We start from the raw sequence: 13,584 nt of genomic DNA on the forward strand, positions 1-13,584 counted from the left end.
CGTGTTTCTTCACACTTTAGAATAACACCTCATATGTCTACCTTAGTCCTTCTCTACTTAAAAGCTATATGCTTACACAAATATTCCTTACTAAATTTGAAGAATTGAAAGCCTAAAGCCAAAGTTAATAAAAAAAAAGTATTTATTACTCTGAAGTTCAAGCACTTTTGCACTCAAGAAGTTAATTCCTCTAAACATAACTCTAGAAGATTCCTTCATCATAAGAAAAACACATAATTTCCCCTCTTTCAGTTCTACTTCTGAAGTGTTTGAAAACAAGCTTTACTGCAAGCAGGAAAGATGGACTCTTCTTTAAAAATGATAATCAGCTTCATGCCAGGGTTGCACAGAGCTGGAAGGCATTAATGGCTTCCAGCAGGGTCTCTGAGAGTGCTGCCTGCTCAGCAAATGAAGACCCCAGTATTCCAGACAACGCAGGAGACTGACTCCAGGGCAGCTCACTTTTTTCGACCAATAGGAATGATTTCTGGAGGAAACTGATTCTCCATTTGGGATTCTTTGCTGTGGGAGTTTGGTAGCCAAGAACTTGAGTGACATTGATCTAATGGCACCACAGCCAGGGTTTTAGCCAAGAAGACAAATGGAATTCTTATGCTGTACCCAAACCATCCAAAAACAGAGCCTGCAATTTGTGACCACAAGATAGGCCCCCATGACAGCTGTAGTTCAATTCAGAGGGCACCTTCCTTTCTCTGGTCAAACCTCAGCCTCCTTGAAGGGTTGTTGCCTCTGTTCTGTAAAGTCTGTGCATAGTTTAGAAGTTTCTGCAGGGGGTGATCTTTGCTCTTGTCCTAAGGAATAATAGTGGTGTTTTAACAAATATTTGAAATAAAGACCACACACAAAGTTAAAAAAAAAAAAAAAAAAGGACTAATCATTGTTAGAATGCATGGTATTTCTCTAAAGGGCAGAACTCTGGTTTTGGTAATGACATCATATAGAGTTATATTAACCCTTTTAAAATAATATTAAATTTCATACTGAAAAGAATCCTGACATAGCAGACTATTTCTTCGTCTACTAATGACCCTGAAGGAATTTTGCCCTGTGGCCTACTGTATTCTCTGGCCTTCTACCCACCCAACAGGACAAAGGAGGTACAAATTACTATCTTTTACTCTGGGGTAAAAAAAAAAAATCAAAACCTGCAGACTTAAGGTAATAAGTAGCTAAAGTCAGTAACTGAATTCTTTCCTCATTCTCACTGGAATTATCTTGGGTATGACTCTTTTAAATACACAAAGAGAGCAAAATGTACTTATAGGTTCCCAGTGTGTACTTTATATCTATATGTATATGATTGCCCCTTTGTGGACATAAAATGCTCTGCAATCAGTATATAAATGCCTTGAATTTGCATATTATTCAAAGGATCAAGTAAATAGCAGCTTAAATAGAACTAAACCCTGAAAATCTGGATGGACTTGTCTTTCTTTGTGATTTTTTTTTTTTTTTTTTTTTTTTTTTTTTTTTTTGATACTGCAGATTGAACCCAGGGGCGAATAACTACTGAGCTATATCCACAACCCTTTTACTTTTTTTTTTTTTTTTTTTTGAGACAGGTTTCATTGCTTAGGACCTTGCTAAGTTGCTGAGACTAACTTTGAACTTGTGATCCTCCTGCCTCAGCCTCATGAGCTCCTAGGACTACAGGCATGTGCTATGACACCCAGCATGTACTTGCTTTTTTTTTTTTTTTTTTTTTCTTTTTTTTAGTTAATGATGATCCTTTATTTTTATTTATTTATATGCGGTGCAGAGGATCAAACTCAGTGCCTCACACATGCTAGGCAAGTGCTCTACCACTGAGCTACAACTCCAGGCCCCCTGTACTTACTCTTGATAAAACATTCTTTCCCTATTATAACCAATAATGATAGCTAGCATTTACTGGGACCTAATGCATGGCAGGGCCTATGCTAAACACTCCGCACACATGATCACCTTCAGACAGTCACCCTAGTGAGAGTCCTTCTGTCATCATCCTCATTTTACAAATGAGAATGAGGATTCATACAACTATTTAAGTAGCAGAGTTGAAACCATAATCCAAACCATTGCACTCCAAAGCCCATGAGCGACATACTATTTTCACCATGGGTTTTTGGGAAATATGGAAAAGCAAAAATATAGAAAGTAAAAAAGGCAAACCCATAATCAGAAGAAACCAGTTTTTATTTTGGTGTATTTTCTTCTGATCCATATGATTTTTGTTCCACACACTCTTCACTTGCTGAGTTATTAGAAATTCTCTCAAGCATCAATTTTCAGGACCATTTTACTTTTCTAGTGAGTAGGTACACCCTGTTCTACTTAATGCCACATTTATTTGCATGGACTATTTTCAGTATTCTAAATAGCTATCTCTATGAATTAAATATTTTCTTACTCTGAGATTATTTCTTTATAACCTATTAAAATGGAAGTACCAGGTCAAAGGACAGGTATATTAGGCCTCATTGCCAAATTCCTTTCTAAGAAGGTTGTATCCATTTGTATGCCTGTCATTTGTATGTGCCCATTTCACCTCATCCCTACCAACATTAGACATTATATTTTAAAAATATAAATTTCCTAACTCAATATGTGAAAAGTGGCATTTTATTTGCATTCTTTGGTTGGATTATACTTTAAATTGAACATTTCCTCTATGCTTGCTAATCAGTTTTATTTCACCACTTTTCTCTAACTTCCTAAGTTGTAATTTCCAAACTTCCTAACAAGGTTAGATTTTTCTTCTTTTCTAAGATATGCATATAATACTACCAATTGTCCATGAAGCACTGCTTTTGCTGTGTTCCAAAATATTTTTAAATTGATGTTGAGAGTTCTTCCTTCACCCCAGAGTTATTTAGAGTCATGTTTTGCATGTTAATTTGCAGATAACTGAAGATGCTCCAGTTATCTTTTATTTATTTCTAGTTTAATTCCATTGTGGTCTGAGAACAAACTTAGCCTCAAGGTATATTTTAAGGCCCAGCATATGGTCTATTTTGTATATTTCATGTGAGTTTGAGAAGAATGTGTATTATGCTATTGTGGAATGGAGTATTCTGTAAATGTCAACTGAATCAAATTGATTTTACAACTGGACATTTAACATCTATTGTTTGGATTTTGTTAGTTTATTTGGGCCATCTATAACTTTACTATTTTGCCCTTTCCAAATGGCACACAGTTCTAGCAACTAGTGAGCAACAAGAAAAGTTAATTAAAAAAAAAAAAAACCTTAATTACCCTTAAAGCGTACATTGTAGGAAACAGATTGTCATGCTTGCTTTCCATGAAATTTCTAGTTTGCGTCTGTCATCTCTCTCTAACAATGAAGAGGATGTGTAAGAGGAAAAGCAGGGTAAGGGGGTGAGTCAGAAACATGAAGAAAATCCAGAAAGGCAACACTGATCACGTCATTAGTCTGACATATTTTCCATATTCTATACAATGCTTTCATGACTACCAAGAAAATATTTATTAACCAAGGATATTATCTTCAGCTATGTTCTTGAGAATTCATAGTTTATAATGCAGAAGTAGTAGTGTAACGCTTAAAAAGAGCATTTATTTTCTTTTGCTTTGATTCTCTTCACTGCAAAATAACAAAAATTCAATGATGATAGAGTTGGAAAGGTAACTATAGTACAGAAAGTTTGGCTGATTACATAGAGTTTTAAGAGCTGCTTCAAAAGCAATCAGACTGTTTGGAAAAATAGTCATAGCAAATGTGTCCTTCCTTTAAAATGTAAACACTGAGCAAATCTTAGAAGCAAACATTGACTGCACACTCCTATCAAGTCAGTTGTTATAAGTACTTTAGTTATAACAATGCAAAAACGTGAAGCACAGGTTTACTTTTTAACTTCAGCCCTGTTCAAAGATCACTTATTGGCCTCTGAAGGAACAGGTGGCATGTCTGTTATAGTTTAACAAGTGGGTGAGATATAGTCATTCAGATACCTCTGGATGCTTTGGATGCTCTCATGTGTGGTAGTGTGCACTTGCTAAAACATTCTCTTCTCTAGAGAAGAAAACCTAATATCTATACCCATATTAGGTACTGGGCAGGTATTCCAGACTTTCCTTCTGAGTCATGGATGAAAAATGCCATCTTACAACTGAGATAGCAGTCCCTTTGCCAAGAAATGACATTCTTAATGTTCTAATGTGGATGCAAATATTCCAGTTCTTGGTAAATAAGATAGCTTTTCTATTTGCAATATTTATCTGAGTATTCATCCTTTTGAGTTGCAGGGAATTTTTTTTTTCTATCAGAGGTACTGTTAATTATGTCAGGCTCCCCACAGAATTGCAGTTCACCCCAAATACCTCAAGTCTATTCCACTTATTTACATGTGTTGGGTTGTGTTGAGTTGGAATTGTGTTACATTTATAGTTAATTTGAGAAGTATTTATATCTTTAGGGAATTGAATTTACATTTTTATGAATGTGGTTTAATTCCCCATATATTCAGGTCATCTTTAAAACATTTCAATAGAGTTTTTTTTTTTTCTTCATAAAAAATCTTGCCATTCTTTCATTAGATGTATTCCTAGACATATTGTTGGTTTTATTTATGAATAGCATCCTTATAAAAGTAGTACTTTATAACTCTTTGGTGTTGGCTTATTGAAATATAGTTGATTTTTGTATACTGATATTATCCAGCAACCTTACTAAGTTCTTAGTTCTAATCATATATAATTTCTTGAATTTTTCTGTGTAAACAACCATATGTGTAAATAGGTACAATTTGTTCTTTTTCAATCATTATACATTTTCTTTTTCTTTTCTTGTTACATTGGCTACACCATTTAGTGCATTTTGAAAAGTCATAATACTGGAGAACCAGTGATTTCCCTTATTGTCTTGTGAGGTAAGCAATGTGTTTAAAATCATGTTTGTCGGTTGATTTCTTTTTTAACCCTGAATTAGATTTTTCTGTTCCAAGAAAATTCAAGCTATCTCATCTGCATTTACTATCTTAAATCTCTTCCCACATCTTTATCTTTTCTACTACTCATTTTGCTCATTTTATACTTCCCTTATTTCACATTTATCTTTTCCAATGGTGTATTCTTGTGGAATTGAATATTTATTATGAAGTTCCCTACTGAGAAATTGTCCTTCCAAACAGTACTTCCACATATGTAGGTTGCTTTGCTGTACGATACCAGGGATACCATTCTCATCACTGTTTTATGAGGGGCATACCCTGGAATTGTGCAGTGTGTAACCTGCAAGGCTGGATACATAACCCTGCCTGTGTCTCTCATTTTCTGTCTAATTAGGGAATGTGGGGTCTCTCTCAGGCAAGTAATGATAATCTGCAAATGCCTGATTCTAAAAGCAAACCTAAAATGTGTTTAAAAACTGTTTATTTTCTTGGCTGCAAGCTGACAACTATTATACCCCAGAGATACGTTGTTATAATACAATTTTAGTAGGCAAAATACTATTCCAAATCAGTATTGATTCTGTTTTTTGGTTTAGTATTATGTATTTAATTGTCACTTCTATTTATAGAGATGCAATTGGAATGAAGTTAAAAAAATTGATAAATACAGGAGAAATTCCTTGGGGGAAAGAATCAACATTAAAAATAGTATAATTTTAATTATTATTAGTAGTACTAATAATATTTGTTATGAGATAATGGTAAGGCATTAATGATAATAATAATGATGATGATGATATTATACCCATAAATGCTAGTTGTTTGGCTTAGTTCCAAGTTTAAGCTGCATTATAGCTTATACCCTGCCATAAAAACCTCTTTAAGTACAGAGAAAGAGAGCAGAACATAGCATAGCTGCTGCTTTCTCACTAAGAAATGGCACTCTTAATGACGTAAGTCAAACTTACAATGACGCCAGATTCTTTTGTTATAACTCTTTAAAGTCTCATCTCATGCCCATGCAAGGTCAAAATTAATTTTATCTAACTGAAACCATATAGCTTTCTTTAGAAAAGCAGGCCTTAAGATATATCCTCAAAGGGGTAAAGGATATATAGCCAATTCGTCTTTGCAGCTTCACATCTAAAGCTTAAAGTCACATAGCTGTTATATTTATGTGGAATATTTCACTCACTCATGGAATAATATGTCCAATGTATAAAGTAAATGCTTATCACTAACTTGCAGTATTAGAACGAGGCAGTAGATTAAGCCAAAAGAGGAATATAAATCAACCATGACCTTATTAGAAAAGGATGAAGTTTGGATGTTCTGCTATTTGCAAGCAATAATGCTAGCAAAGGAGGTAAACAGGAGACAAAAAAATAAATAAATAAATAAAGACCACATATTATAAGATAAAGTTAAGAATAGTCAAGAGTTGGCCAGGCACATTATATACCTATAATCCCAGCGAGCCAGGAAACTGAGGCAGGAGGATTGCACATTCAAAGCCAGCCTTAGTAACTTAGTGAGGCCCTAAGCAACTTAGTGAGACCCTATCTCTAAATAAAATACTTTTTTTTTTTTTTAAGGGCTGGGAATATGACCCAGTGGTTAAATGACCCTGGGTTTGATCCCCAGTATCTAAAAAAATTAAGTTTTCAAGAGTTGGAAAGTAACTTATTAAAATAATTAAAAGTTCACCCTAACAGTACTTAAGGTATATGAGGCTTGCTGCTATGACAAAGTGACCAAAAACCACAGCTGTGATTAATTCATCTTTCTATCACTGGTACCAGGCACAGCTGAGAACTTATTAAAAAATAAGTTCTCAAAAAACACTTGCTGGAAGTGGAAGAAGAATGATCAATTAGATAGATATGTGACCTGATTTTAAAATATCCCAATGCGCCAGCGTCATATGTGGTTAGAGAAGATCTGTTTTGAGTTGTTTTTGTGGGTGTGGTTCACAGACAGCATTGGTGACACATCAGGAAAGATGGCAAGCAGACAGAGAACGAGTGCTGCACAAAGTGACCTCACCATAACAGCATGGGTGGGCCTGATAGGTCAGTTCTCATGTAAGAACACTAGTTCTAGAAAGTTCTCCTGTGACTAAGAAGCAGCTGAGAGCAATTGTACAGATTTCATCATTAAACAAATAGCATCAGAACATCAGATAGGTAACAGAAAATGTCCAGTGAGGTTAGGAGGGAACGTTTTTAGGTACTTTTACAACCTTCTGCCTCTTTCATTTCCTCGGTCAGTAAGCTTCCTCCTTCCCCTGTCCAGGCTTACCCTCTTCCACCCCTACCTCAGAAACACAAACCAGGGAGGGACATTTCCCTATGGTTCATTCACAGCATTGTCTTCAGAAGTTAAGTAACCTGCACAAGATTAACCAAGAAGAAACCATCATGGTCTGAATGTTGGGCCTCCCAAATTCATATGTTCAAACCTACCCCCCCAGGGTCACGCTATTAAGAGTTGAGATCTTTCAGAGTCCCTTAGATCACCACACGTGTGGAATTAGTGCTTTATAAAAGGACCTGAGGGAGCCTGTTTTCCCTTACACCCGCCCCTGCCTTGTGAGAACACTGCAAAAAGACACCATCTTGGAAGGTGAGAAGTAGAGAGCAACTTCTCGCCAGACCCTGAATCTGCTGGTGCCTTGATCTTGGACTTCTAGCCTCCAGAACTGTGAGAAATAAATTTATAAATTACCCAGTCTAAGGTATTTTGTGATAGCAGCAGGAAGCAACAAAGACACAGGCAGAGACAGGATTTGAAACATGAGACTCATAATCTTTATACTAAACTAGATTACGCATTAGTAACATGCCAGCAGAAAGCAAAATACCTTCAAAGTTTTATTTTTAATTTTTATGAAGCTGCAATTATCCTCCAACTCAGTCCTAAATTAAAATCGCAACCTTCCTTACCAAAAAAAAAAAAAAAAAAAAAAAAAAAAATTCACCTAGACATGTAAATCAAGAAAACACTGAAGAGTTAGAAATCTCCAGGAATAAAGAATAGAGGTGAGAGGGGGCAAGGTAAGTATGTTAACTGCCACTTAACCTCATTCATAAAATAGGAATAGTAATAATAGGTATCATATCAGGTTGTGGTAAGATTAAATAGCTTTAATTAAAGCACTTAGAATAATACTTGGCACATTTAATAAAAGTTAATTATTATTTATCTTTTTTTTTCTACCAGGTGCAGTGGAATTTTTTCTTTTTTCTTTTGTCTTTTTTTTTTTTTTTTTTCTAGTCCCGATAGCCTGATAATGTGATTTCTAGCAAGGTAGTCGCTTTTTTTCCTAAGAGTTGAGGTATAGCCCAGTGGTAGAGTGTTTGCCTAGCAGCAATGTATGAGGGTCTGTGTTTGATTCCTAGCACTGCACAAAAAATTATATACAACTTATTTGGCTATTCCCTGTTGTGGTAGAATATCAACTTGCCACAACTTGCTATTGTAACTAGGCATTCTTAATGCTTTAAAAAAGCAAGTTGCAAGAGTATTGATCATGCTGCAAAAGCAGAATGGAGACATGGTTAAGAGCTGAGATTCTGGCATCTGAGTAGAATCCTATTCATTACCAGTGACTTTGGACAAATTATCTATGCCTCACCAACAAATCTAGATAGTAATAATATCTATTTTATAGATTTGTCCTGAGAATTAAATGAGTCACTTCCACGTGAAGTTCTAGGAATAGTGCCTTGCACATAGTATGCACTTACATGTGTTTTTTTCTTCTCTACTTTTTCCCATGTAAAAAATAATTATAGGGGCTGGGATTGTAACTCAGTAGTAGAGCATTTGCCTGGCATGTGTGAGGCACTGGGTTCAATTCTCAGCACCACATATAAATAAATAAATAAATAAATATCCATTGACAACTAAAAAAAATTATAATGTAATTTCGCATGTAAAAATATATATATATTGCCAATTGATTTTTACAGATGCATTACTAAAGTGTTCATAGGGAAAACTTCCAATTTTCCCCACTCTAAATGTCTCAAATATATTTTATATGTGATTGAGAGTCAAGTCTTTCTAATTTGAATATATTGCAGTTTTTGCTTTAATTCTATTGTAATCCTCGAATATTTAGAGTCATTGCTTTTTATTGTCCCAGCTTATCTTTTTCCCCCAAATCAGGATTAGGCTTAAATTACAATCTTTATATAATTTAGTAGCAAATTCTTCAAGTAAAAAAGTAAATATTAGACTGTAAAAAATGTGATACATTCTTAGAATTTTTTTATCTTTGTATTACAAGTACTACTAAGCAGCAAAGATCATAGGGCTTAAAGATTTTAAAAGTACATGTATTTTTTAAAATCTTTATGCTTAACTACTGTTTATGAAATACTGAAATTAATAACAGCCTCAAATTAAGTGGTTGAAAACTGCTAGTGACTCATTCTGTTTTAATGCTGCTTAATTTGTAGGCTTCCTGTGTGAATTAGCTAAGAGATACAGCAATTTAAAAAATAATGACTAAAAACTTTTCTATTTCCTGCTTAAATTTCCTTTTAAAGGAAAGTATTTTTTTTTTCTTTAAATATTTCTCAGACACACTTTGTAAAAAGGAAACCAGGGAATTGGAAATCTCTCAGGCATATCGTCTAGAGCTAACCATTTCAGATAAAGATACCCACTCTGTTCTTTAGGACTTTTAGAAAGTATGGAGTTGGTCCTTGGCCGCATACATGTGGATCTGCAGGGAAGGTGATGTAGACATCAAGGGAAAGGTTGCTGCTCAGAAAAGAAGTTCCACGTTACCATGGCAAATCAGAAGTTTGCAATGTTACCCAGCATGCTGTTGGCATTCCTGTAAACAATTAAGGGCGAGATTTTTGCCAAGAGAATCAATGTGCATATTGATCATATTGAGCATGGTGAGAGTCAAGACAGTTTCTTGAAATGTGTGAAGGAAAATAATCAGAAAAAGAAGGAAGCCAAAGAGAGGGTACCTGGGTTTGACTGAAGTGCTGGCCTCTTGCATCCAGAGAAGCACACTTATATAACAGGTATTGAAGAGAGAGAGAAAGAAAGAAAGAAAGAAAGAAAGGAAGGAAGGAAGGAAGGAAGGAAGGAAGGAAGGAAGAGGGAGGGAGGAAGGAGAGAAAGAGAGAAAGCGAGAAAGAGGGAGGAAGGGAGGGAGGAAGGAAAAACCTCTGAACTGTATTTTTTTAAAAAAGAAAAAAGAAAAGAAAGGATGAGCCTGTGTAGAATTCCTAAGAACAACAACAACAACAACAACAACAACAACAAAAAGCAATCAAATATATTCTGTGTTGTGATGTGATAATCTCTTGTTGCATCTTCCAGTCTTATCCCAACGTCTGGCATCTCAGATGTACCTGCACACCTGGCGCAAGTGGTATTTGGGTAGCACATCAGTGATAATAGCACCTTGGGGAATACAATAAAGAGTGTTTGCCATTTGGGTCACTTCCAGGAAAATTTCAGAGGCATGATAGAAAAAAGAACTAAAACTACAAAGGCTTTAAAAAAAATTAGCCTATAAACCACAGTGATCAGGTTCTTTATTTGTAATTATGGAAAAAATTAAACTCGTGTTGCCAAGGTTGTAGATAAGGCTTTCTTTAACTTCAGCTGTGTCTTCTCAGCAAACAATATTTTCCAACTTTTTTACACAGAAATTTAAAATGATTTGTTTACAATCACCTGACTGCCCCAAATGGGTGCCTCTGTTCTGTGATTTCTAAGGAATCGGCTTTAGCACTCTTCTCAGTGTAGGTTGAAAAAGGCATTTTACTTTTCACCTCAGAGTAATTTTTAAACCACATCAATTATTTTTCATGTGCAGCTGTTTTTTATCCACAAATTATTGCTCTGGGCATTTTTACTTTAACAAACATTTCAGAAGAGAAGGAATGAAGGGGAACCAGCTAATCTACAAATCTTTCACCTATATAGTAGATCAGATCAAAAAAAGCGGGGGAGGATATAAACCAAAATTTCTTTAGAAATAGGAACTGCTTAGTAATCATCTAAACGTTGAATGTATAGTCTGCTTTACTTGCATTTCATGATCGCTCAAGAACTGAGTCCTAATTTCATTTTTCCCATGCCATTTACTCATTCATTAAATGGCTACTTTTGTGCTGGTAAACATACATGAAGCATTAAGCTGTTCTCAAGAGCCTTACAATCTGATCAGGCAGACAATAATTTGCATGTAAAATAATGAGGGCATACTACAAAGTAATAAAACACTCGGGAGCCCAGGATGCCCAGGAATAAAGATGTTGGGTAGAGATGATGAGATGTGAACAGGCTAAAGAATGACAGAAAAGACTTTCCACAAAGACACGTGAATGGTCAGAGTATGGAATGTTTAGATACACCAGGTAGCCATGTCTTGTGAGAGCAAGCGAGAGTAAAAGAATTTGGAAGGGAACTTGAAGGTCTTCTAGACTGATCTCTCTGAACATGCATACATCTCTTGTCGATGGATAAAAACCATTTAACATCTACAATGGTATAATTTCTGTTGATTTGTTTAGCTTTACATTACACCATGTTCCAGGTACTGACTTAAAAACAATAAGGACTCAGGTGACCCTCATAATAACTCTGTGACAGAAATACTACCATTATCCCTGTTTTACAGATGAGGAAATGAGGCAAGAGGAGGATATTGATTTGCCTCAGGTCATGGAGCTGGTAAGCGACCAAGCCAGGATCTTCATGCAGATGGTTGGCAGCTGAATTCACCATCTGACTGGGAACTCGGCATCCCCCACTGTGGTTAGCCCTTTCACTGTTGATCAACTCAGATGAATAGATATGAAATTTTAAATCTGCTAAAATTTTTCTTACTTTTCAGCATTATTTGTGATGTAGATTTGCCTCACACAGATTCAGATTTCAAGTAGAGAATGCTGGGGAACTTTAAGGATTTGAGTGTGAGTTAAAATTGTCATAAAGTGTAGATACCTTGTACTTGCATAATAGTAATACCAGTGATGTCTGTTTTTTTAATTCTATAAAAATATACAAATAGAATATAATTTGACAAATGTAGTGATTCTGTGTGTAACAATACATATAATAATCTACTCACTTGGGTAAGCCTTTAAACAACCCATTGGCTCAAGTACTATAAAACATATGCAGACCAGGGGATCGTTTTAGAGATAGAATTTTCTTGATGAATTTGAAGAGTGTTTGTAATTAAGAATTCCTCTTGGCATTCTTTAAAAGTCACGATGCTTCTTGTTGAGTGGAGACTACAAGCGCATCAATAAGCCCCTTATCACAAAGCCAGGTTCACATATTTGTAAGTATTGGATCTGCTCATTCATTTATTCGGCCAGTGCTGGCCAAGCACCTCGTTTTAGGCATTGGAGATTCCGTGGAGAATCAGACAGTCTTTGGGGATGGTGATAGGATTGGTGAGATTTAATCGGAAGGAGTGAAATTCTAAAAAGGTGAAGATTGCAAGACCTTCTGATATGCTTTAACTATCAACGAAAAGAAGATGTAACTTGGCCCAGAAAGAGAACCCAGAGATCCAAGGAATACCTTAAAAAAGTGGAGCCAGTCTTCAGTAGCACCTGGGTCTAAATGCTATCTACCTGCTATCCTCACTGAACTTCTCCCTGGTAGGTGATTCTAAACTTAAAAAAAAAAAAAATGCTAATAATCTTTAAAGTGTCAAGAATGATGACAAAATGAACACTTGAATTTGGCATATGGTGTTAACATATACCCATGAAATATTGTACCACAGAACCAAAAGAGGCAGAATGATCAGATATGATTTTAAGATTGCGGGTGGAGAACTAGAATTACAAGCCTGTGGCTTTAGCCTCCCATGACTCAGATGGGAAATGACTTCTTCCAGGGAAGAGGGTGGTCATTTATCAAGCACTTGCAATAACAGTTTTTAAAGAGAAAAGTCAGTTGATTCCAAGTTTTAAGGCTAAAGAGGAATAGTTAAATCAATACACAAAAATTCACAAAATTTTATTGGGTAAATGGTCATGTAGTTAGTTGTGAAAATATAAATTTTTCTCATAGGGTTAAAGTGTTCTCATCATCATTTTCTTTAAGAAAACATCTGAGTTAGATTCTTTTCTCTTAAACCAAGACCCATTTTCCACATGTAATTGCCATGGATGCTGTGATCATTGCAACAAGTTGGGACTCTTGGCTTATTTTACCATGGTCTAGCACATACAGCAAAATTGCGTAATAGAAAAATAAACCCTGATTGTGTCATTCTCATGGCATTGATGTAATGTCCAGTGAGTAAAATGGTTCTTTAAAAAACCTGACCCAATTTATCTGTCATAACTGTGGCCTAAGTAGTTTAAGTAAAAGAGTGGTCATGAAAAAGAGGAGTCCTCGTTGTCTTTCAGCACCTGATTTGGGTAGATTGATAAAGTGGCTTACAGAACTGAGCATCCCTGGAAAGAGAAGGTCTTTTTAATAAAATCTCTGGCGCAAAGAAGTTAAACAAGTTTTGACTTATTTGATTTTGAGTATCTTTACACTGTGTAGTGAAATTTATTCACTCTCTTGCTTTCTGATACTGGGGATTGAACCCAGGGACACTCTACCACTGAGATACATCTCCAGACCTTTTTATTTTATTTTATTTTGAGACAGAGACTTGTTA

General features: G+C 35.5%; 1 pseudogene; it reads left to right on the forward strand.

Annotated features, from left to right (window-relative positions):
* Nucleotides 1–365: 365 nt before the first annotated feature.
* Nucleotides 366–589, forward strand: LOC124982960 (mitochondrial import receptor subunit TOM6 homolog; annotated as a pseudogene).
* The last annotated feature ends 12,995 nt before the right edge of the window (nucleotides 590–13,584 follow it).

The sequence above is a fragment of the Sciurus carolinensis genome, chromosome 4 (assembly GCF_902686445.1).
Source record: "Sciurus carolinensis chromosome 4, mSciCar1.2, whole genome shotgun sequence".
Taxonomy (NCBI): domain Eukaryota; kingdom Metazoa; phylum Chordata; class Mammalia; order Rodentia; family Sciuridae; genus Sciurus; species Sciurus carolinensis.